Source organism: Halichoerus grypus, chromosome 1 (genome assembly GCF_964656455.1).
Source record: "Halichoerus grypus chromosome 1, mHalGry1.hap1.1, whole genome shotgun sequence".
NCBI lineage: Eukaryota > Metazoa > Chordata > Mammalia > Carnivora > Phocidae > Halichoerus > Halichoerus grypus.
This window is the reverse complement of record NC_135712.1, coordinates 113,155,645-113,183,264: the sequence shown is the minus strand read 5'-3', so window position 1 is coordinate 113,183,264 and position 27,620 is coordinate 113,155,645. Positions and strand designations below refer to the sequence as shown.

At 34.5% G+C, this 27,620-nt stretch overlaps 1 pseudogene; it reads right to left on the bottom strand.

Annotated features, from left to right (window-relative positions):
* LOC118548041 (large ribosomal subunit protein uL11 pseudogene) overlaps nucleotides 1-27,439 on the bottom strand; it is a 69,904-nt pseudogene extending 42,465 nt beyond the window's left edge.
* Nucleotides 27,440-27,620: the final 181 nt, after the last annotated feature.

Below are 27,620 nucleotides of genomic sequence, written 5' to 3'. Positions count from 1 at the left end.
TTTTCTGTTGTTGTTATTGGGAGGTTTTTGTCATTGTTTAGCATTGCTGGCCATTGTGAATGCTGAAAGTTATAAAAGCATCAACAGCTATAGCTCCTAAATCTGCAAAATAGGAATAATTATTTCCACTTCAAAGGTTTTTTTGTGAGATATATATTAGATCTTATATACAAAGAATCTAACAATGCTTGGTACAAATGTTTGTTTCTTTGTCCTTGAATGATTTAATAAATGAAGTCTACTTTTTATTCTTCATTCTCATTATTACTCTCACAACTTGGACTATATAATTTTCTGAATTATGCCAAGATTTGGTCTACCATTTCAGAATACTCCCCAATCCCAGTCTGGCTCTAGCCCAGTAGTACTTAATTGGGGTCAAATTTCCCTCCAAGTAATGTTTGGCAATGCCTGGGGACATTTTTAATTGTCACAACTAGGAAGTGGAGGGATTCCTACTGGCGTTGAGTAGGTAGAGGTCAGGGATGCTGCCACACATTATATAATGCACAAGGCAGCCCCAAGCAACAAAGAATTTTCTGATCCCAAGTGCCAACACTGCCCTGTAGAGAAACCCTGCTTAGCCTAATTACCTGGTTTTAGCTCTGACTTCTCTGATATGTTGGCAGGTGGTTTTGAACTGTCCCTCCACTCTACTTCTTTATTCTCCTCTGATAGTTCTTAGAGTTTTCTCTCCTTCTGTAGCTTGAAGAGAGAAACCAAGTCTTATTTGTCTTAGTATTTCCCAGAGCAGATTCAGGTCTTAAACTTAAGAAGATCTGAGTTGGTATTTACTTAATACATGATTCTGGGCATTATTAGTATACGAAAATAAAATTGTTTTAATAGTTTTTTTTTTTAATTTGAGAGATAGAGCATGCACGTGTGAGTGGGGGTGGGGGGTGGGGCAGAGGGAAAGGAGAGAGAGAGAGAGAATCTTAAGCAGGCTCCACACCCAAACACAGAGCCCAATGTGGGGCTCAATTTCACAACCCTGAGACCATAACCTGAGCTAAAATCAAGAGTTGGAGGCTTAACCAACTGAGCCACCCAGGCACCCTGAAAATAAAATTGTTTTATAAATAATTGTATTTTTTCAGGATATTTAGCTTTGAGCTTTTGAGGCTTGGAGGATTGCTGTAATAGTAAAAATGAGGGTGCATGCCCATACATGTCTTTCTTCAGACAGGAAAAATAGTTTTTTTTAAAAGTGAATTTGACACACAGGAGAGAAATAAAGTGTGATTAAATAATCAAAGAAAAAGAATGCGTTTCCTTTGCATAAACATAGATAAAAATAAATACAATGTTTATCTGTGCCTTTATTAAGTAATGACTTTAGGCATTTTTTGTAAAGTTAATATATAATATACTAACTTTTATTAATATATAATTATGTTGTCATGTGAATTTTATATTTCATGAGCTATTCTGTTACTTTTGCTTTTTGTTAAGCTATTCTGTGCCTACTCTGTATTTTAGTAATAATAGGATCATAGGATTTTAGCTTGTAAACATATATAGCATTTTTTTTTTCCAACTAGGAGTCAATATTTTTACCAGCTTCTCTTTATAGTTCTAACTTGTCTTATTTTTTTGCTCCAGGGACATTCCCTTCTCATTCAAATGGGAGATAAGAAACTTTCAATGTGATATTCTACAATTAGAAAATTGAGAATGGAAAATCTTATGAAAGCAACTTCTGTGTGATGATTTGTATGGAAACCAGATTTGAGATGGTTGAGAAGTGAGGGGGAAATGAGGTAATGGGGACAATAATAGACAATTCTTTTGATAAATTTGACCATCTAAGGGGAAGAGAGAGCCTGGGAATAGCTAAGGGGCAGAGAGGTGGAAGGAGAATTTATTTCTTCAATGGAGAGAATTTGCTATGTTTCAATCTACCAGTGTCTATATATTTTTGAGTCATTTCACTTCCATTATGCCATCTGGAAACTTTCAGTTTAAAGTTTTTACACATTCTTCAACATTCCATTAAAATTTTAATGCAAATTATATGAACCACTCACACTCAGTGATTAAAATTGTTGCAGATACAGCACAAATATATCTTAACTGATTCTAATAAATAACAGCACTGATTATTATTGTTCCGTAACTTTTGGTTCATGTGTTAAGTTTGATTTTCCCAACTTATAAGCTTTTATAGGCATGTTTCCTCTTTATATTTGGTAGTATATTTAGTAGTGTTCACTGAAAAAATATTGTTGAAGACATAGTCTCTTACACGGTATTAGGAGTCTTCTTTTTTTTTTTTTAAATATTTTATTTATTTGAGACAGAGAGAGAGAGCATGAGTGATGGGGAGGGGTAGAGAGATAGGGAGAAGCAGACTCCCTGCTGAGCAAGGAGCCCGACCTGGGGCTCAATCCCAGAACCCTGAGATCATGACCTGAGCCGAAGGCAGCTGCTTAACCGACTGAGCCACCCAGGTGCCCCTTATGGAGTCTTCTTAATAAAGCCATGCCAAACAAATTTTTGTCAGATGTCAGTTCCACAGAAAGTTTTATTAAACTGCCTATAAACTTTGCATCTGATTATATTTTCTTCTTGGCTCTGGCTGCTTGAAAGGTCAGCCTCTGATCCAAGTATAGGTCCACTTATAGGATTAACATTAGAGCTTATTGTATGAATTCCATTAATACTGTTTCTTATTACTGGCCTCCTCTTTGTTTTCTACCTTATTTCACTTCACACCCATTTCTACATTAATTTTGTTCCTTATTTTATTGTATGTTTTCCAAATAATTTGTTGGCATTATTTGGAGTACAATAATAAATTATAAAGTGAAATTATAATATTAAGGATAAGTTTTTTTGCATGCCTATAGGTCTTTAGGTCTTAATGACTTATATGCAGTGGCCATGCAATAAACATTTATTCCTGTTGATGATGTTAATGATAACTCTATAAAGTGAGAAAAATTCTACTGATCAGTAGGATTGAATACATGAAAGACAAACCAAACAAATAAACGAATGAATTAACAACAAAACACACCTCAATCTGGATTCGTTTTTTAGTTTTCTAAAACAAATGAAAATTTTTAGTTCTAGTCATTGTCTTCTTACAGGGGGGTAGGTGTTACACATGCTACCAAGATAAATTTCTTTCAGTGACACCTTTCTCCTAAATTACATAAAATGTTTTGGATTAGGGGGCTCCTGGGTGAATCAGCTGGTTAAGCGTCTGCCTTTGGCTTAGGTCATGATCTCAGGGTCCTGGCATCCAGCCCCAGGTCAGGCTCTGTGCTCAGTGGGGAGTCTGCTTCTCCCTTTCCCTTTGCCCCTCCCCCTACTCGTGCATGCTCTCTCTCTCTCAAGTAAATAAATAAAATCTTTAAAAAAAAGCTTTAGATCAGGAGATATATCTGGATTTTTTACCTTTGTTGCTATTGTTTAGGGCCTTGCTAATGGAAGGTCGTCTCACAGATTATTATTATGTTTTGGCATAATCTGATAACTGGTTAGAAATGAATGTTCTTGGGTCCCATCACCCATTTACTAAATCAATTTTCAGTTTAACAAGATTTGCAGGTGACTTGTATACACATTAAAATTTGAGAACCATTTATTCAGACGACTCTTAGGAGGCTTATGCTGACAGGCTTTAGGAGTAGGATAATTTTAGAAATACAGAATGGTGACTCTAATTGATATTTAAATCTACTGGTACTCTAGTTTTATTTCTCCAGAATTTTCTAAAAAATACAGGCCAAAGTTGCAAATTGTGCTTTTAAAAAAATTTAATTTTGCTAAATCCAAAGTTGCCTTGTAATTAGCTTTAGACAGGTAGCAACGAAAAATCTATATAAATACACATGCAATCTGCCTCTATATCTGTAGGCAAAAAGACTCTTGAGTAGGTATACAATTAATGTAATATATGTAGAGAATAGTTTCAGTGGCTAATTTGCATTTGTTCTCTCCACCAATACATTTTAGATACACGTTTGTTGGAAAAGGACAGAGAGCTCTAGCTGATAACTTCATGGAATTAGTTTGATTAAAAAGGTTCTCTGTTATGACATTTATTTAGATCTGTCAATTTATCTACAGTTAATCCATGAACAACGTGGGGGTTAAGGGTGCTGACCCCCATGCAGTCGAAAATCTGCATGTAACTTTTGACTCCCCAGAAACTTAACTATTAATAGCCTACTGTTAACTGGAAACCTTACCAATTACATAAACAATCAATTAACACATATTTTGTATGTTACATATATTATACACTTATAATAAAGTAAGTGTTAAGTAAGAAATGCTATTAAGACAATCATAAGGAAGAGAAAATACATTTATGGTACTGTACTGTATTTTATCGATACTGCAACACTTTGCACGATGATGACAGTTTACAGATGATGACACTTTATGTCATCTGTTTACAAGATGAATCATGTCAGTATCTACATCAATTTTGTCTTACATGGTACAAAACACTGTAGATATTATATGTATTATTAACACTAGGCCTCAAAAATGAAAAGATAATGTGAAAAAGAAATTCATAATTATTTACAGGTATAATGAATGATATGCACTGATAATGAAGAAGCAGCAATATGATTGCTTTATGGTAGCTTAGTCTATACAGTAATGAATGTATCATTCATGTAAGATTTTTATGGCATACAGTGTTACAGTCATACTCATAATACAGCATTGGAAACATCACATTCAACATTTCTAGTCTATGGGGTTTGTCTGTGATTTTTTTTCAAATTGGCAGAAATCTACAAAACTTTTACAATATATTTGTTGAAAAAAATCCACTTATAAGTGGACCTGTGTGGTTCAAACCTGTATGTTTAAGGGTCAACTGTACCTATCTATGTATCCATTTTTGTATCTGTCACCAAAAAAGTTCTGTTATGATATCTTTGTCTACGCCAGTGTTATTTATATCTACATCTAAATATTTCATATCAAAAGAGTGAATTTGTGGCTTTTTAGTCAATTCATAGATCATAGAACATTAAAATTGGAAGAAAGTGTAAGACACACATCAATCCAGTCCCTTGTTTCCATTGTAGATCTGAATCTGTTATTCCAAAACTTTCAGATTATAAAATCCATCTGAACCACTGTGTTCTGGAATCTGTATTTTAATAAGCTTCTAAGGTAATTCTTATGAGTCAGGTATGTTTGGGAAACATTGAAATCAGTGAGTTAATGGGTGTATAAATTATTCTCCTTTTAGAAAAAAAAGCTCACATAATATTGAAATTAATATTCTGTTCTTTCTAATCATGTTTTTAATATGAATTTAGGGTTAAGTCTAAATTTAGTATTTGGAAACTCTATATTCAGCATTTTATACTTCAGAAGAATCAAAGCTTCTCTGAAAAGTTATAGAAATCAATCTTTTGTAGCTCACTTTCAGAGTTCTTTAATATATAAATTAAAAGATACAATCCATGTCATTTGTGAAAGTGGATATTTCTATGATTATGAAAATTGAAATTAAGAAAGGATATATTCTTAACACAAGCATTGGTGTGGAACATACCATTAGCTTGTTTACCATTTGCCTTGATTTTGACATCTGTATGCTCAGAGTTGGGGAGCTGCAGGGCTCCAATATTTGATCATTGTCTACAAATCTTGCAGAGAGACTTCAACTCAGCTGCTGAAAAATAAATGCAAAACAAGGAAGAGATTACAGTTGAGTTGGCTACTTAAAAAAAAAAAGATATAGTAATTATCTCTGTCTGTAACTTAGGGGTGCACAAAATGTTTACAATAACTTGCTTGGCAAACTGGGTTTTCTCATATTCCTCATGGTTTAGGTGTCAAAACCATATGCTACCTATAATAATGGACTTTTCGAGGGCACAAAGCTATTCATATTCATGTCATAGGATATGTTTACATGGGAGCAAAATGCTCTAACATCAGAATAAATCAGTAACATCTTAGAGTTCAAATTTCCATATGCTTCCTTGGCATAATAAAGAAGAAAAATTCCGATGTTGTGTAATACACTTTAATTAAAAACAGAACTTTTCTACAAATCATGGAAGTTCTCAAATAGTGCAGACAAATGTATCATTTTGTCATATCATAAACATTTATCATCATTAAGTAGAAATAAGGATAGAAGCTATCACACAGATATTGTGTGCTTTTTTTTGATCTCTGAACATACCCATTTATTTTAATCAATTAAAATCGGATTTGACTTGGATAAGGTTTTAGGAATTGTCCCATGTCAGACTGCATCAGGATAAATTGAACGATGTTGTCTAGGTGATGCAGAGGTATCTGAAGCATTTAATTACTTTAATAATTATGAATGGAGGTTTAGTCCTTAGAAAAACATCTGATCATGTTTTTATGTTTGCAAAGTTATGCTCTTTAGGTTTCCTTTTATCAGAAATATTATAGTTTGTATCAATAGTTGATGATATCACTATTAAAAAGTCATTCCACAGTTATTTTGATACTTTTCAATGAAAAAAGGTCAGCAGCAGTGCATATAACTGAGAACTTTCAAAATAAGATCCTGACTATGATAGGGAAATATGAGTCCATCTATGCTTGTAAAGCAGAATTGCATTTTATGTGATGAATGACTTAATGTACATGTTGATTCTTTTTGGAAAAAAGTTATTTGAATTATTGAGAGATAGCCAGAATAACCAGGTTGCTTATAATTATTTTTGAAAAATATTCTCTTGTACAAATGTGGAAGAAATAATAAAATCAGCGCATTTTTTAAAAATGGAAGTTTCAGGGGCTCCTAGGTGGCTCAGTCAGTTAAGCGGCCGCCTTCGGCTCAGGTCATGATCCCAGGGTCCTGGGATCGAGTCCCGCATCGGGGTCCCTGCTCGGTGGGGAGTCTGCCTCTTTTTCTTCCTCTGCCTGCTGCTCTGCCTACTTGTGCTCTTTCTCTCTCTGTCAAATAAATAAATAAAATCTTAAAAAAAAAAAAATAGAAGTTTCAGCCTTAAGTTACTAAAGGGACTATGAAAGAAGTGACCATTGGAATACTTCCTATTTACAAATAAAGCATGATTAAATTATATCATCTGAACCTAGGATTTAGTATTTGTCATCAAACAACTTCCTAGTTTAGGTTAAAATACTCTTGGATTTTCCCTCACTCTGAGAAAGTAAGTAATAGAACTATAAATTTCATGTAAAAATGATAAGAAGAGTCTCTATATAGATACTTATTTTTAATAGTAATTGCAAATAAAGTAATAAAAATGAATATTTCAGATCTTCCCTCCAATAATACTATATATATTTCAAACATAAAAGGCAGGATTTTGTTTTAGACTTCCAAAGGGTAAACTAAGGAAAAGTGGGAATTGCAAAGCACACAGCTTCCAGTTGCATGGGTCTTATATTTCAAACCCATTAGCAGTAAAATTTCATTTTCACTACTGAAGGGGCACTTCACTCCTGAAGGCTTGAATGTGTTTTCTAAGTTAGCCAGGACAAAACATAAAGTTTTGTGCATATATATATTTATATATATATTTTTTTGCATTACACTTCGAGTTGCACCTGGAAGTAAATAGCTAACTAGAATAGACTAATGATATGCTCAGTGTCGCCAACAGTTGTGGAGTAAGCATCTCTCCCTGTCTGGGTTCTCCAGTGAACTCTTAAACCATTGGCTTTTAATTCAGGAACACACTCTGAGGAGCATGTCCCCTGCTCTTTATTACATTCCAGGGGCAGCTCCATCAAACTGCATCACTGCCGTTTAGCACAGCACTTACTCTCTCTAATAAAAAAACACTCCAGGTGTTATATTGAATGGATTATTATCAACAGAGGATTCCAAAATTTGGTTTATGCCCTACTCTTTCAAGATTCAGGGCAGCCTGAGGTCCCAGATGTGTTTTATGAGTGCCAACATGACATGTGAAAAAGATCTGGCCGGATGCATAAAGATGGTCAGTAGAGAGTTGTATTCTGACCCAACAATGTTCCATGTTGTTGGCTTAGGAAACAATTTCAGGAGATGGTTACTATGCCTTTTTGTGAAAATGGCATCAAAGGCAAAATAGTTGATAAAGAAAAAAGGAGAAACAATGACAGTGAGAGAGAAAGTAAGGGCTGAGTGACAGAAGACCAACAGGACCAACAGGATCAAGGAAATAATTCTTTAGCTACAGTAGTTTCCTTTAGAAAGGATCTAAGAAGTACCTTATTTCCTCATAGAAAGAAAACCAAGGACTTAAGAGAAGATCTAAATGATGGGATCCACATTTCCTACCAAGATTATTTAAGAAAAGTATTTTAATACCAGGTATAAAATAATCAAATCCTGACAGGCTAGGCAGTATATATTTTTTTAATGATAAATCTTGGGGTCAACAACAGATTTTTGTGTACATAATAATAATACTTTGAGGTCACAGACTAAACTCTAACATGACATACAGTGATCCCTTTCCTGCTGCCTCATTTCCTCCCTTACCTGTCTCCTCCTTTCAGTCTTTCCGTGTTCCTATTTTTATGTTCCATTAATGATGAAGATCCTATTATTCTCCACACATGCTTTTTGTTTTTTATTTCTCTCATCTCTGTGGCTTTGCATATCATCTCTTCTGTACTTGGAACTTCAGCCCCTTTTTTGTCTACCTAACACAAGCTCATTATTAAGGCTCAGATCAAGGGTTGCCTCTTCTAGGAAGCCTACCTTGATGTCCTCACTTCTGCTCAGCACATTTCTGAGTGAACCCTTAATACTCCCTGCGTTTCTCCACCGCCTTAGAGTTGTAGTTTTCTGCTGCATTTTGTCTTTCTTCTTAACTAGTCTCTGACTTACTTGACTGCAGATGCTGGATTAGATACATCATTTAAACCCATATTCCTACAATTTAGTGGATGTTCAGTAAAGAATTTTAGAAAGAATGAATGAAGTATCTTTAGTAAGTTACACAGATACTCACAGGAAAAAAGTGACTTGGGACATTTTATAAAGGAAAATATTTTTAGTGTCAGCTTGGCAATAATTATGGGCTTCAATTAAAAACCTTTAATTGCTGGCTAGGCAAAGCTGGGGTAAGAAAGATGTTCTTGGTAGGGACGGAGATACTGAAATGACTATATTAACAGAACCAGAAAAGTTGAGATCTACTGCAATGAGTCATTCAGAAATTGTGAATTTCATTTCATTTCATATATCTTTAAAATTAAATAGTGTAGTTTCTGTCATTCATTCATATATTTATTTTTGAGAACTTATCATGAGCCTAGCATTATGTTACAATCTGGGGAAACTAGGATGGATATGGCATACGTTTTTTTCTTTGGGGGCTCACAGTCTCTTAAAGATGATATTGTGGCTTGCAGACAGTCCTACAGGGATGAAAGATTTTGAATGATAAGAATCTAGCCCAGTAAACGTAGAAAAATCTTTGAAGAGAAACAGACAATTTTAGTCAATCTGCACACTGAACTGTCAGAGACAGGGGAAGGATGATGGGAGAAGTTCTCAGGAGGCATCTACATGGACAAGAACTCTGATTTGTGCGATTTATTTCACTGGGAAGGACTTTAATGGAAGAAAGAGAAGGCAAACAGTGGAAAAGCCTGCCTGAGATGGAATATGGTAGTGGAGGTGAAAGGGTTACATCTTTGTTCTCTATAAGCTTGTGACACTGATCTGAACTAAGATGCACTTTCCTCATCTGTAGAGTGGGTACAAAGATGAGTAAAGTGTAAAAGCCTTGGGCAAAGGCAAAGTATGAATCAGACAAAAGTGCAGCATTTTGTTTTGCTTTTTACAAATCAAGACAGGTTTTAGCATGTTTTTATGTCCAGGCTATAAATGCTCTGAAATATGAAAATGGATGTTGTTTGGCTCCTGCTGAGTTGCCCCTGACAGAAGACCCTCTGAGCCTCCCAGCCCAGGCAGAGCTGGTTGAGCTAGGCTCACTGAGCTCCAGAGCACAGCATGGCCTTCTCTTCTCTGCATTTGTAGCTTGAGGCCTTAACCTTTTATCATTATTTTATTTTTATTTATTTATTTATTTATTTATTTTTTAAAGATTTTATTTATTTATTTGACAGAGAGAGACAGTGAGAGAGGGAACACAAGCAGGCAGAGTGGGAGAGGGAGAAGCAGGCTCCCCGCTGAACAGAGAACCCAATGCAGGGCTCGATCCCAGGACCCTGGGATCATGACCTGAGCCGAAGGCAGACGCTTAACGACTGAGCCACCCAGGCGCCCCACCTTTTATCATTATTTTAATGATGTTTTTATGTTTAATTTAACTGTAAATCACATTAACAGAGTTTTGACTAGTATGTCAGAGGGCTTGAAAACTGAGTTAAAGTTATTCTAATAGCTAAATTTGTCAGGTCTGACATGTTTTAGTCAAGATGATCCAGTCAAGTGTAGAGATGTTGGAAAGATGGTGCGGGATGGTATTTAATTTATTCAGGACTTGAGGGGTGGAAATGGACTGGTAGTAGAGCTTGCTCCATAGTAGCAACAGTTAAGAGGATAATTTGTGGCTTGTCTTAAGGACATTAACCAAAGAAAACTGCCCCTAGAAAGCAACAAATTATATGTTACGCTTAAATTATTTTCTGAAGAATATGATCACATCAGAACATCATATAATTTAGGAGACATTAGTGAAATTCTATACTTCCCTTATATTGCATAAACCTATTATAGTAATGAAAGACAGGCACTCATTTTTCTATATTTAGAAATCATACCTTTAGGGGTCAAAGATTCCATTTGTGAGGTTTTTGCTAACAAACATTTTATTTTCTTAAAAAAATTTTATTACAAAATAGGTGTTAAAGCAAGAAAAATATACAATATAAAAATTAATCACTTTACTATTAATATTTTGATATATATATTTTTACTCTTTCTATGAATAATATTAGGATATCACAACTGCTGAAACAGATACCTCTAAAATATTAGTGGCTTAACACAATAGTTTATTTCTTACTCTGGAGGGGCTTGCCAGCAGTGGAGGGTGGGGGAAAGCAGTGCTCCCTCATGCTCTGCTCCATGTAGTCACTCAGAGCAGTGCCATCAATAACCTTGCTACTGAAGATTCCTGGCCACCAACCTCCAGCAAGGGAGAAGAGAGAGGATGGCCGGTGAGATGTTTGTAAGTTGCAGATCATAAAATAGTGAACCAACATTTCTGCTTATACTAAGAAACGCTGGAGAGGAAGCAAGTTCAATGTGTACATTGTTTTCTTTGCCATCGCAAATACATATGTCAACAGGCTCACATTCTATACGTTCTGCTGTGTGGTATTGTCTATTTACCCAGCAATACATCTCAAACTTCTTTTCTTGTAATTTATATCATCATTATTTGATTATACTACAATTTTGCACTTTTAAAAGTCAATTTCTTGTTAAACATTTTGGTTCATACCAGTTTTCATGAATGTTGGCAGTAGTCTGATAACATGCTTGCACTTTTGCATATTAACCTGATTATTTTCCTTAAAAAATTCCCAGAAGTAGTATCGCTGGGTCAAAGGGTATGTATCTTAAACAATAACAACAAAAAAGACTTGACACTTTGCTAAATTGCCTTCAGACATTTATATTCCCACCAGCAATGAATGTGCCAGTTGATGACATTTTTCTCTTGGATAATGGGGTCTGGAGATAGAAGCTGAAAATTGTACTTCCAGGATCCTTTTTATTTTATTTTATTTTATTTTATTCTATTTTATTTATTTTTTTAAAGATTTTATTTATTTATTTATTTGACACAGAGAGACACAGCGAGAGAGGGAACACAAGCAGGGGGAGTGGGAGAGGGAGAAGCAGGCTTCCCTGCGCAGGGCTCGATCCCAGGACCCTGGGATCATGACGTGAGCCAAAGGCAGACGCTTAATGACTGAGCCACCCAGGTGCCCCAGATCCTTTTTATTTTAGTGTGAATTAAAGAACTGGTCATCAAGTACTTGTTGAGCCTCTACTAAGTGACTGGCTTGTGCTATAGGGAATTCAAGAAAAGTAATTAAGTTGTTTTTATTGGGAAACAGTACTTTATTCTATATGCTTAACAATAAAAGGGAGTTTCAATTTCCTGCCTCTCTCCAATTCAGTAATTGAAGCTTTGGTCTTTACTGTGGCTATAGAAAAGAGTAAGAAGAGGTAAGGTGTTTCTTAAAATTCTATAACTAATTCAGATGAAAAAATAAGGTATTTAAATTTATTCTTAAAAAATATTGTGACAATGAGTTGAAAATGATTTCTGGGTATTGGTACCGCAGCCACATTAGGCAAAGGGAGTACAAATCTGGGGCATGAATGGAGAAGCAGAATCATGCCTCAACTTTGGCTTCACGCATTTCTTGAAAAAAAGGGTATATAATTATCATTTCAAGTTATGAATTCCCATGGCCAATAGTAGCAAAGTCTAACTTAAATTTTAGTTTAATTTTAAACATTAAGAATACTGTTAGGTATAAAGTTTGAGGCATCTTGTGAGCTTTTTCTCATTATTTTGACAATCATTTTCCAAGTTGCTAATGATCATTATATACTCATTTAAAAATATAATGTTTGAAAAAATATACAATGTTTGGATATACTCTGAAACCATATAGATTGATTTTATTTCAATGATAAGTATTATCTTTCCTTCTATTATTTAAAATTATATTTGGGTTTAACCTTTATTTAAAAGTAATGGATTTCTCAGATTCAGATTTGTTGCCGTGTTCGCTTATGTGTGTTCAATGGAAATAATTTATTACAAAATTCATTAACTAGATTCTTCTTTTTCTATTGTAAGATAAATTTTTAGTGAAAGTAAGAACTTGTGTCTTCCTGAGATGTAGTGTCTATAGAAATGTTATTTCCACAAAGTAGAAATACAGTCTTTCTGGGCACGTGGGTGGCTCAGTCGTTGAGCATCTGCCTTCAGCTCAGGTCATGATCCCAGGGTCCTGGGATCGAGCCCCGCATCGGGCTCCCTGCTCGGCGGGGAGCCTGCTTCTTCCTCTCCCACTCCCCCTGCTTGTGTTCCCTCTCTCACTGTGTCTCTCTCTGTCAAATAAATGAATAAAATCATTAAAAAAAAAAAAAAGAAATACAGTCTTTGTTATTAGATACCTGAGTTGTTAGTAGGTATATGTGCACCATAATATATAAACACTTCTATGAACGGATAAATTTATGTATGTTGTGTAGAAATCTGAAACTTTACAGATGGATACTCTATTCTCTAAATACTCAGAATGGCCCTGTCAAAGTTCAAAGGATAATACAGTAGTTTTCAAAACTAATAGGCAAATATGCTTGGAGTAGAAATGTAATTATAAATATAAATATAAAAATAAATTAATCTCATGAAAAATGAATCCATATTCTTTTTAAAGTATCTAGAAATCCTTAAAGTCTAAACTTGTCTCACAACTACTTTGTTACCTTCAAAAACTTTTTTGTTTTTACTTACCTGAGGCCATTTACTCAATTAATTCATCAAGCGTATGTTGTGTATGAGATACGTAGTCCACTTGATTTAAGACTTTATAGTCCACTGGGGGAGACAATCAAGCAAACAGAGAACTGCAATTCAAAATAATAAGTTTTCTTATAGAGGGAAGTTCTGGGTTCTCTGGGAACATAAGAAAGAGTCCTGAAAGAGATCAGAGATCAGATTGTTTTATATTTGCATTGATGCTAGTTGTATTTTGAAGTACTTGATAATTTGTTAGTTTTGAAAGCTTCTGAGTTATCACTATTGCTAAAAGACTCTTCAGATCATTCAAAAAGAAACATCTAGCTGTTCAAGTTTCTGAGTAAGTACTCTAAGGGGTACTGGAAGGCAGTCTGTCATGAACCGTGGTGGTCCATTTAGCTTGTCATCTTTTGACTTCAGTTATTATTGATGTTACTACTTCAGACAATACTATTTGCAAATCTTATTAATGTATATACATCCTACACTTAGGAAAAATTTATACTGCATAAATATTAATGATTGTGATGTTGTGTGAGAAGTTTTGTTTCTTGTCGATCTTATAGTTTTAGAAGTGATTGCGATCAAGTCCAAATAGACTCGACATGGCTTATAAGTCAAGGGGGATTTGAAGGACTTGAACTGGCCTGAAAGAACGTCAAAAAAGACTGGAGAATCAGCAGTTGAGGGTTGAAGTTGCCTTAGGTCAGGAAGAGGGAGGGTCTCTGTAAAAGGCTCCCAACAGCTGGGCTGTAAAAGGTACAGCTGGAGCACTTGGAAGGGAGATTGGAAAGGCCTGATACTGCGGAAGAATGAGGGTGAAATGAGATGTGCCTTGCTTAGGACAATAAAAGAAAGGCAGGAACAGCTGCGGGGTTTGGGTCTGAGATGCATGGCAAACCCGGTTGCAGGGAAAGCCTAAATGAACAGCAATGGGAAACATATGTATGTATATACGTATATCTGAAGATGCACAAAACATAATGCTTAGGAAAGACTAACATGCTTAAAACGTTCTGAGTGATGAACTGGAAGAATGAAGATTAAAAGCCAAAGAGAATTGAATGGACAGATATTTTGATTACAGTTTCAGGTTAGAACATACTGTAAATAGCGTACTAAGAAATACTTGGAACTCTACACTGGCCACCAAAACCAGTTATGACCTAAGTGAGTTTGGTTTATTTTAAGTTCTTAATTGGAGCCTTTAAAGCATCCTCCAGTCTATTTATACATGGACTAATAGGAAATCAATTTAACTTGCTCTACAATAGTTTAACAATATTAAAACATTTACATAATTTTGTGATATTTCTCATTGTAATAGGATACAGTAGTCAATTAATTTTTTCCTTCATTATTAACAATGAGCTTTTATGAAATTGCTGCTTGGTACAAGAGCTGCTTTCTGTCATTGGGTCATTAGATTTGCTGCTTTGAATTTAAAGGGAAAATAATATTAATTCCCTCAAATACCTTTTCCTCAAATTATGTAGCAATGTCTTTTTTCCCCTTCTTTTTGCACTGCATAATATAATCTGGCAAAAAGTAAGTGTGATCTTAATTGTTAGACTTGTTTATTCCAGGGAGGAACCAATGGAGCACTTACAGTAATTAACATATTTTCTGTGGTCTTCTCATTTTGTTAATGATATCTTATTGAAGGCTGTGCAGTAATTACTGCCCACTGAGGTACATATGCTGAAACAAATTAATGGCCAATGACCAATAATGATTACACTTGTAATTATCTATTGTAAAGTATAAGCAGAAAAAAATTGAAATTAAAAACAATGTTCTTTGAAGCTAAAATTAAACTGTATTATTAAACTGTGCTAAAAATCATATTAACAACTCGATAGAGAAATGATATTCTATGTTTTATCATAATCTCCATCAGTTTCATTTAAGTTACAGGAGACTTTTACTTTTGCTAATGTTGCACAGCTTCACTCAGTGGGAGACAGGGGTAAAAGTGTGAAGAATAGGATGCCTATCATGTTTACTCTCAGGTATGACTTTTAGGTATTTATAGCACATTTGTCTTAACATAGGCAAAATAATTTTCACTGACTTCAAGAAGTATTCAAACTTCATTTATTTAATGGGTTTATTAAAATAAAGAGTAAATTTCCTAAAACGCCCACTATAACTTGGGATAGAGGGTGGTGGTAGATGTTCATGCAGTTTTCACACAACACCACTTGATTTTGTAAAGTTGAGCAGTTTGAAACTCCTTCAGTGTATATATTTTGCATATGGAAAAATAATAATAAACCTTAGCTGAGGATTAGCATAGTACAATGTTGGGGTTCTCCAGACTGGGATACAAGAGACTTGATTCCTAAGTCTGTGTCACTAATCACCTAGCAAGTCACTCATTGTCTTTGGCCTTGGTTTTCTGACCTGAGAAATGGGAACTTTGTACTAGATCATCTCCAAGGACACTCATCAGCTTTAATGTTCTACAAGTTTTATAATAAGGATCCCAGGATACTGGGAATTATTTCTCTTATCTCTGGTTAAATTCTTGTGTGAAAATATCTTAAGATTTTTTAGGTAATTTTAATTATTTGGAGTTCGGTTGATGAGTCAAATATTCTCATCTTTGATTCTCAGGCCTCATCAAGTATTTAGGATATGAAATAGAATCCTGAATTTTTGTTTGCCTGAGTAAAAAAAAAATGACACCAGCATCTAAACCTAGATAACCTAGCTTAAATGTACACACTATTTTCAAATAAACTTAAAAATAATATTTACATAAATTATTTTTAATTAAAATATTTAATGAAGTGTAATGATTTTGTTTATAATAATGTTTTGTTCCTTATGAAAATTTGGGTTCCTGCAAGATCAGACTTAAGTTTTTATATATTGTTGTACCATGACTCTTAGCATGTATTAATGTTCAAGAAATATTTGTTGAAAGAAAAAAATGATTGTCAACATATCTTTCTTTGCTTTTGAATATTCTGTATGTTGCTATGTTGTTTTAAATTATTCTCAGTGTCAAATATCTTTTCTCCCTCAAATAGGAAGTTGGCTTTCTATGTGACAACTTAAATGTTTTACAATGAAGCAATTAAGGCTTGCTTCTTTTGAGTTAAGGTTTATTATTTGGATAGGGATACCATGGTGGAATTATGATCTTGCTGTTTTAAGTTGAATATCACATCCAAATTGCTTTTTTTTTTTTTTTTACATATGAGGAAATTGGGCATAATGAAGATATAAATTGCTAGATTATTATCTAAAATTATCTAAAATCTCTGCCCTGGAGATTTCGACCTGTCTATTAAATCTTTAGGATCCACCAGCAAAAGATGAGAAAAGTTGTTATCTAGCTTTAAGATTTTTCAGGACCTCTGACTGCTTTTAATTTTTTCTTTCAGTTCATGGGAACTGGTCTTGTACGCCTGACTGAACTTGGTTTAGATTTTTGACAGTTTTTTATTTGTGTCCCATTTGGATGTTTTTCAAAATGTCCAGACTATTCACATTACATCTGAATAAGCACTACCTAATGGTTTAATTCAAATTGTCTGGCTTACCTCTAATTAGTATTGTTAATGTTTACAGATTATTCTTAATAAAATAAAGCTTTGTGGCTTTATTTTAATAACAAAAATAAATACATAATAAAAATAAAATATTTTAAAATAAAAATAATGTGGACATTATCAGAAGTTTTAAAGAAAAATTTGTTTTAAAAAAAACCTGACTGCTAGAAAACTCTTGGTTGGAGTAAAAAGAGAAATGACAGAGTAGCCAAAATAACTCTCTCTTATGATATAATTCCCAATCTGGAATAATCTTGGTAGTCATCTGTTAATATATTTAGACTTAGCAACACTGACAAACTGAAGGTTATAGAGATGCACATGGTGAATACTTACCTGCTAGTCTTACCATACTAATAATTAGCACTAAATTATAAATATATCCAAATCTAGTGCATGTCTGCACATCTGTGTTTTAGTAATTTAAATAAAGCAGTTTGCTACAATATGAAGTTAGAAATTGTTTCCTATTCTAACTTAGTAATTAGTGAAAAAACAAAGAAGAGATTCTGAGAAAACTATTATCTAGAAGTATGCTGGAAAAATAAAATACTCATTACTTGGCTATTTATTTCTAGCCCTGAAATCATGAAAGGTTTTGTTTATTTTGCTAATATAATTTAAAGAAAGTTATTTAAAAAGTTAATAAGGCACGAGCCTGAAATTTATTTAATTAAAAAAATCATGAATTTAAAAAAGGGAGGTTATGGGCAATTACACTATAGTCTTGTCTCTTAGATAAGCTGCTCCATGAACTTGGGCAAGTATATTTATCCTTCAGAGGCTCATTTTCCTCATCTGACATTCCACACTTTTCTAGTCTGGAGCATCACTAAAGTCCTTTCAGAAACTATTTGCAATGTGTATATTGGTGTTAATGGTTTTAGTTTCTCTCTCTCTCTCTCCCCCCCATATGTATATAGTTATAGTTATAAATTCTCTTAAATTCTATATGGAACATTTATAATCTTAAATGTATATATACCTTGTATATGAAAAAAATAATCAAGAGGAATAAATTACTTTTCTTATTTTATTCACAGATATAAAATAATTCCTACCATGTCATTTTCTTCAATGATGTGTACATTGGAATTATGGTCCTAAGAATATCACAGTCAAATTTTTTTTTTTTTGGAAACATTTCAACATCTCTATTCAAAGACTGGCTGGATCATGTTTACAGAGGCTTTTCAAGGCATCTGTTCTTAGCCACAGCTGAGAATGGGGCCCACCGTGCAGACTGGAAGGATCCACCTAGAATTTGTTGAATTAAGTCCTTGCACCTGGATATAATTGTCGTGCCGCTGTGCTGGGGTTTTCTTAAGCTACTGGTAAAACAAATTAGCTCAATTTAAACTGGCATCCAGTAGAGAAGCAACAACTCACCTCATATAATGTTTTTCAAATAATTATTTTTGTATTGCCGGTTTTACCTCATGAATATTTTCCTGGGGGTTGGGTGAGAAAAAATGTAGCTAAACCAGAGACGTGATAAAAATTCTACTCATGTTATAGGCTTTGATATTATTGCAGTATAATTAAGATATGGGTAAATATGCGATTATAGTTTCAGTTCAGCTGGATTTTTTCTGCCACTAAACAAAACATCAATTCAGATATTTAGTTGTGAGGTAAAGTTTAAGAAATATTCTCATATCCACATGCAAGTTTCATAAACCATTGATGTATTTGTTGTAGCTTTAATAGTACAACTGTTTTTACAGATAGAAAAAATACATGTGAGAAACATAATAAACAGGAGACAAGATTCATTTATGTTTGTCAGTAGAATTAATGAAACTCATGTGGTTATGTATTTTTGAGTCATTTATACTTGGCAACCTAATTCATAAGTTTTCTTGGAAACCCAATAAACGCCAAACTTTAATGGCTGGTAAGAATGAGGCTAGTGCTTGTGGGATTATGGGGGCTGATACATGTATGTATTTCTGTGTGCATTCATTGCTTACCCACTTAGGACAGATTTCATAGGTGCCAATTATATGTCAGGCAGGATTCTCAGCACTGAGGACACAGCAGGGAAGCCTGAGAGGTGCCTGGCTTCCTAAAGTTTACATTCTAGTTTGGAAAACACACACAGAAAGAAAGAAGGAAAGAATGAAAGAGAGAGAGGAAAGGAGGGAGGGAAGGAGGAAGAAAAACTAAGAATATAATTATGTAAGTTCAATTTAGTGTTAAGTTCTATCAAGAACAAAGTGTGGGCTAATTAGAGAGTATGAAAGGTACAATTAGATTGGTCAGGAAGGCTTCTCTGAGAAAGTTTTCATGTTGATATATGTATCAGTAAGCACATATGCTAGCTGCATTAATATACCCATGTATTTGTTAATATGCCTTTGTATTTCCAGCCCCCTTGCACAATGTCTAGCATAAAATGGAGAAAAATATTCCCTACTTGTATGGAAGGCACAAAGCATTTAGGAAGGTCTGTGCACATGTGTAGAATACATATAGGATATAGATTTTTCCAAAATATAGCATACAGAACACAATAAATCAATATTACAAAATAATTTATTAGAAAGTTTTGGATATAAAGCCCTATAGAGCCTTTCCTAACCATATTTCTTCAAACATTGTCACTCCCCGGTCATAATAACTTGTGCATATTTCTCTTAGTACTCCCTGCCTTGTGTTATCATTAGTTGTCTATCAATGTATTTTCCTTTCAAGAGTTTACTCTTTGACGGAGGCCTTTGTTTCATGTATCTTTGTATTTCCGGGGCCCTACAACAAGTCTAGAAGCAAATCAAATATGATTTAATATAAGTGTGTGATAAAGGGATTCTACTGTAGTTCAATAAAATGTTCAGAACTGTTACAGAGTAAAATTTCGCTCATATGCTGATGTTCTGAGAGTGAAATATTGTGGTGAGGTGGCAGAGCTGAATTCCGAATTCCAGCCCCCCAGCTGGCTGACTTGAGCTCATTGTTGGCAACAAACACGGCCGCCGAGTTTGATTAGCAATGACAACGCCACTGTTGCTGGTGGAAATAGCTACTGTTTATGCAGCTCTAATGTCAGCTAGTAGCCACGAGCTGCACTGTCCTAGCAAATCCTGACAATTACCCTGTGAGGCAGGTGTTACACACCCACTTTACAGATAAGTAATTGAAACTCGGAGAGAATGAAAAAACGCCTGAATTCATCAAGCTTCTCATAGCTTAAAATAATGTGTGTGCTGAGTTATATTTATGAAATGTATGATATGTAATACAAATAGTATAAAATTCCAAATTAAAAAGTTATAAAATGACTGCCACATATATGTATACATATAATGTATATATATTTTGTATAATATACAATATTATATATAAACATATATATAAAATGTTTATATATATAAAGTGGCTGCCATATATATGAGTGTATATTTATATATACGTGATGCGTGTGTGTTGTTAAATGGTAGTGGGATAGTCTTTTGAATGTTTGGTGAGGAAAGGATGCAAAATGTCAGGGATATGTATCTTGGTAAAGTTTGGGACAGTATATACATGTTTGATGTGTATGCGTACATATATACTCATCACTGTGTATAGATATTTGCAAAGTTATTGGATACTATCGATTTTGAACCAACTTATAGTCATTATGGTATAGTCTCCTTACTAAAAAATGAACTTTGGGGGAGAAAAACCATGAGAGACGATGGACTCTGAGAAACAAACTGAGGGTTCTAGAGGGGAGGGGGTGGGGGGATGGGTTAGCCTGGTGATGGGTATTAAAGAGGGCACGTTCTGCATGGAGCACTGGGTGTTATACGCAAACAATGAATCATGGAACACTACATCAAAAACTAATGCTGTAATGTGTGGTGATTAACATACCAAAATAAAATTTAAAAAAGTGTTAAAAAATAAAATTAAATTAAATTAAAAAAAAATGAACTTTGGTTTGGAGGACAGGGCATGTTTATTTGTGTTCTCAATGCTTAACACAGTGTGTGGTGCAAATGTAAGCACCCACTAAATGCTTGTTAAAAAAATAAAAGAATTAACAAAGCATAGCATTGTCACATAGCATAAGGGGGCCTAAGATTTTTATGCCCATTAGCTTTATTTATTTTTTTAAATTTTTAAATTTTTTTAGTTTTTAAAGGTTTTATTTATTTAGTTGACAGGGAGAGACACAGGAAAGAGGGAACACAAGCAGGGGGAGTGGGAGAGGGAGAAACAAGCCTCTCACCGAGCAGGGAGCCTGATGTGGGGCTCGATCCGAGGACCCTAGGATCATGACCTGAGCTGAAGGCAGATGCTTAATGACTGTGCCACCCAGGCACCCCTGCCCATTAGCTTTAAAAACCAATGTTAAAACCATAAGAGACTCTTAATCTCAGGAAACAAACTGAGGGTTGCTGGTGTGGTGGGGGGTTGGAGGGATGGGGTGGCTGGGTGATGGACATTGGGGAGGGTATGTGCTATGGTGAGCGCTGTGAATTGTGTAAGACTGATGAATCACAGACCTGTACCTCTGAAACAAATAATATAGTATATGTTAAAAAAAAAAAAAAAGAAGATAGCAGGAAGGGAAAAATGAAGGGGGGGAAATCAGAGGGGGAGCCGAACCATGAGAGACGATGGACTCTGAGAAACAAACTGAGGGTTTTAGAGGGGAGGGGGTGGGGGGATGGGTTAGCCTGGTGATGGGTATTAAAGAGGGCACGTACTGCATGGAGCACTGGGTGTTATATGCAAACAGTGAATCATGGAACACTACATCAAAAACTAATGATGTAATGTATGGTGATTAACATAACATAATAAAATAAAATTACAAAAAAGAAAAAAAACAATGTCAAGAACAGAGGAAAACAATAAGCAAATACTGGTTATTATTATTTTTTTATTCCAAAAGCTCAGTGGAGTTTTATTTTTATTGTAAGAATTAGTCTATTTCAGTATTGTAGTTCTGAGTTAGGCAAAATGGATTAGAAATGCAAAACTTGAGAAAATTGCATACATGTGCAAAAATCTAGCAATAGTATTCCTTTTAAAAATCTGATATAGGCCTGTAATCTTCAAAATAAGCAGCTAAATAGATATTTTATGAATTTGATGCTAATGATCACTGATATTCACACATTTATATATGTTCACACAGTGGATCATAATATTGACTGATAAATGTGTATGTTCTAATACATCATTCACACACATACACTCTGTAACTGAAAAAGAGGCTCCTGCACTGTGAAGCTATGAAGCTCACCAAATATCATCACGTGCTTTTCAATTTATGGATTCTTTTGTTAATATAGAAAAAGGCAGAAGAGAGGTGCAGACAAAAAAAATCTGTAACCTGAAAATCAGGAGAACTATGAATCGTTAGAATTGTCTTTTCAGAAATATAAAAATAGGTTCAAAATTAAGTAAAAGGATATTTTTATCTCCCCATGGGATGACGGAGGCAAAGGTCAGTCCTCACTGCTGGTAATTTATTTTATGTTTATATGTCTCTAGGTACAGAGAAAGTAGAACTCACCCAAATGCTTTCTAAAAGTTTAAGCACACAGACTCTATTATATGCAGCAAAAAGTTGAAGAGCTGGTCTATATATAAATGTAGGTGACTTGAGGAAACAATCTCACTTTTACATGGTTATGTGTATCAGATATTAGAAAAGCCAAAATGTGTTTCTCTACTTAATCGGTTCAACCTCCGTAATTACTGAATACAGAGTAAAAATAACCCAGTCTGTAAAATCTATTAATTAGAAGTAGAAGATTTGGGGTAGAAGCTCCTCATAGACTGTGCAGTACAAGTGTACAATTCTCAGAGTTAAAGGGAGGCACTTTATAAGGAAGTGTTTATCTCTTAGTTTTTCTAGGGCGGCACTTGTTCATTCTATGGAATTGGAACTACCTTGGGAATAATCTCTCTCAGGATGACGTGCTGCCTCAGGCATCCCACTGTAAACAAGGCTCTCACAGTTCTAATATTTTTCTTAAATTAATATAGAGACCAAAAGGGAGTGTGACAGCCTTTAAAATTCCCCAAATTATCTGATCTTAGTGTTCCACGTGTAACTCTGAAGAGAAATTAAATTGTGTTTTGTTGAAAGACAGTGTAGGGACTCAGTACAAGAGTCTAGAAGTTACCTGGCTGTCACAAAAGATTTCTTTTTATAGACTGGATGATAGATGGTCGATTTCATAGAAAATTCTGTTTTCAAAACTTTTATGTCCAAAATTTAATTTCACTATCTGATACCCATGGATTTGTTAGGTTAAAGTGATATGGAGATAGGTAATTGGAAATGAAGAGATGCACAATAATCTAGTTGCTCCAGACAAAAACTAAGGAGACAGCTTTGATTTTTCCCAATTGTCATTACCGCAAATGCTCTACACTGTGCTTTCAAAGTAAGTATTGTGATTCCATTGATTTCTCTATATCTCCACTTGAGTCAGTACCTTCTTCTGTCACCTGGACTACTGTGCTAGCTTTCCTGCCCTGGCCTCCTACTAAAATGTATTCTTTGTACAGGAGCCAGAAAGATTTTTTTTTAAGTTTATGTCAGATTATGTCACTCCTTCTTTAAAAGCTTCTATAGTTTTATTCATAATGGCCCAAACTGGAAACAACCCAAATGTTCATCAACCAGTGAATGGATAAACAAATAGTGCCTTCATACAATGGAATTCTTTCAGCAATAATGAACAACTGATACACATAACAACGTGGATGCGTCTCAAAGGCATTATGCTAAGTGAAAGAAGCAAGACACAAAAGGCTACATGATTCCATTAAATGACATCCTGGAAAAACTATGGGGACAAAAATACAATCAGTAGTTGCTAGGGGGTGGAGGACATGAGGGAACCCTTTGGGGTGACAGAAATGATCTATTTCTTGATTGTGGTAGTTATACAACTTTATATATTTGTCTATAATCATCAAACTGTTATGTGCATGGAAAGGGTGAATTTTATTACATTCATATAGCCATCACATATATGAATGTAATAAAATTTATTACATATAATACTTATATTTATTGTTTATAATAATTATATACATATGTTTATATGTATATAATTGGGAGACCGAATTCCGCAGAATACATTAAGTCTCCTTTAGAAAAAAACAAGAGAATAAATCCATCCACATAAAGTGCCTCCGTTTAACTCTGAGAATTGTACATGTGTACTAGAGAGTCTGTGAGGAGCTTCTACCCCAAATTAGATACATATGAGGTAAATTATATCTCAATAAACATGACTTAAAAAAATAAAGGCCATTCTATGGCCTCTGCCTGTATTTAGAATAAAAATCCACTCTTGACTCTGGACTGTCAGGCCCTTTGTGAACTCGCTTCCCTGTCTGCCCTTCATATTTCTCTCCCAGACTCACACTCTTCAGGTTTACTACACAGGGTGTTTTCTTAGAGGTTTAATATTTAGCTTTAAAAACAAATAAATTATTAGCCTCTAAAAATAACATTCAATTTTTATTAATGAGGATTTAAAGTATAAAATTGTGTGTTAATAATTCTTTAGCATAATACCTATATTTTCTCATAAAAATTAAAAGCCCCATCTACAAAAAAACTGTTTTCATCATAATAGGCATCCTGATTCTTAGTTCATGGAAAGGGAAGAGAGAGGCAGTAATTTTAAGTATCTGAGATCACATTCAACTCAGTTAGTGACCAGGTATTTTCTGACAGTTAAACATGATATGAGAAAAGATGAATTTATGGTATATTAATTAATTAAACAAGTGATTTTTTATACCTATTACATAACAGGAGACTCAAGGGAGCCATTTTTTACTTTATAAGATTATGAAAATTGATTTTGATTAAATAATAACCCCTCTTATTTTATTTAAAAATTTAAATTTAGCATACAAACATTTAATTACTTATATTTTAGACATACACCTTCATGTGTGTTGAATATGGGCCAACACAAACTTACAGAGTTTTACAACATGTAAAAGGATAGAAACTGTGTGTAGAAAACACACACCTCTACACCCTCACACACATTTTATTTAGTTATAAGAAAAATATACTTTTTTAATAGTGTCATCATATAAAAGTAAAAATTCAGTTCACATATCTAAATTAGATTTACAAAGCTTCTATAAATGCGTTAAAACAGATTCACATAAATCACTACAATGTCATCTTAAAAAAAAAAAACAAGTCACATCTATTATCTGATAGTGCACCTTATCTCATAGGTCATATTTACATATTATGCACCCCAGCAATGTGTCAGGACTAGACAAAATTTCCAGCTCATGTGAGAAATAGCAAAAATACAAGCTGATTCTATAGTAGGATCATGGGACTTGAATTTTTAAAGTTTTTCAAGTGACTGTTTTCTCCCTCCCTCCTTTCTTCCCTCCGCCTTTCTTGCCTCCCTCGCCCCTTCCTTCCTTCCTTCCTTCCTTCCTTCCTTCCTTCCTTCCTTCCTTCCACTTCTCATTCTTCTTTTTAGCCTTCCTTTTCTTCTTAAGTTCACTGAAAAGTATGGTCATTGAAGAAAGTTTCCAGTTTATGACTTCAGGATATATATTCAATTCACCTTAAACTTTTGCTGTTCAGCATGAATATAGTCAATATTCAGATTGCTTGCTAGCCAGAGTCCCAGAATTTGTTTTAAGGTATCCAAGAACAGGATGACATTACTCAGGAAACACCTTGTACAATGATGCCACATCCATCACTTGACTAAGAGCTTGTTTTCAACTTTATAAGCCAGTGGGGTGACCTTCTGTTCCCAAGAGAGGGCCTAAAACGTACTGGGCAAATCTTTGGCTCTTGAAATAGCTGTTCAATGTTACAGATGTTCAAGTGACTGACTAATGGTTTCCTTCCCTCGTAAGACAGCTCCCGGGAAGCTCTAGGATGTGGCTTTAAACTGGAATGACTCTGGGGAGCTAGGTTTGATATGGCATGGTCTCGAGGCATCCCTAGTCTGAAGTTCTTCCAGGAAGTCTGGTGAGTTCTAAAACTTCCCTGGCAAACCGATCTGGTCTGACAGCACAAAGAGGAAAATGTAAATGAGGAAAATACCAAGGTCAAGGCCTTACTTGGTGCTTCCAGAGTGTAGTATAACACAGTGGTTAAAAACTTTAGCACTGAGGTTGAGATACTCGGCTATCCTTCCTAGTTCCATCTCTGATGGCTGCATGACTGGAGCCTCAGCTTTCTCATTAATATTAATAATGATATTAATAATAATAATGATAAAACATTTTCCAGTGGAATTGTGAGGAGTGATCGAAATTAACTAAGTGCTTAGCAAAAAGTAAACACTAACTAAATGGTACCTATTAGTATTGTTATTGTTACCCTGAGCCTCAGAAAATAATTTAGCCATAGTTGAGAGACTACTGGGGATTTTCTCATTTCATCAATGATAAGAATAATTTATACAACTGTTGTGATAAATACATATGGAAGGAGCTGAGCACATTGACAGGTTGAGTTCAGAATGCAAGTGGGTGCTGGAATTTAAAATATTCATAACTAGTTTATATAGAGGTAGGAAAATTTTGTGCGTTGAATCAGTTTACTTTATTCAGGTTTAGGCATAAACATCTTATTTTCTAGGTTTTATAATTATATATAATGTTTATGGTAACAAAATATTACAGGAGGAGGAAGCTTAGAAGTAAACCAATATATGTTATATTTTTCTAGTATAACATTTCCATGAGAAATTAGATTAAGGTAAGAAAAATAAAATCTCCTGTTAGAGTTCCTTCAGCATTTTGTAATGCTTCTTACACAAAATGCTAAAACTATAAAAAAAATCCCATTTGTTTCTTTTTCCTGCACCTGTACCAGGTCTAGGAAGCTAATTATTGAAAATACATCTTCCAGAGATTAAATAGGCAAATATTATTGTTCTTTTAATATAAAATCAATGGAAAATAGTTAACATTTTTATATCTATTTCCTTATCTTCCTTTTTCCTCATTATTCTTTTTGATACTACTATTATTATTACAGCTGCACAGAAATGACACATTGCTAAATAGCAGTGAACACTGGAAGAAGGTTAAGCAAAGTTAATTTATGCAAGGTAACTGCAGCTAGAAATGCGGGAGGACCTTATTCTACTTAATAAATACATTATTTGTACAGGTCAGTTTTACCTGCTGAGTATTTCCAGGCATCCAAATAATTGTTATTCTCAACTGTCTCTTCTCATGTCTTCGCCAAGCTAACCCACAAAGGATGAGCAGCTCAGAGCTTAGCGAGTGCTTCCCAGCTGGCCCCCAGGAGCGCTGGGAGCTTGCCTGAAGAGCTTCCCAGAAGACCCGAAAGGCCACAGCAGCATCACTTACAGAAACGGCCCGGATAATGTTCGTTTTGGATTCATCTTCTGGCTTTGTGATCTTGGGCGAGTTACTTGTTTTCCTCCATTTCTCCATATGGAAAACTAGAGGAGTAATACCTACCTTACAAATATTGCTTTCATGAGAAACAATGGAGATGATGTTTGTAAAGGGTTTGCTAAATGCAAAATGCTTATTCCGCTTAAATCTATCACGGTAGTTAAAAGTATGCCATTAGCTTGAATCTTGGCTCTCTAATGGGAATAATGATTGTGCT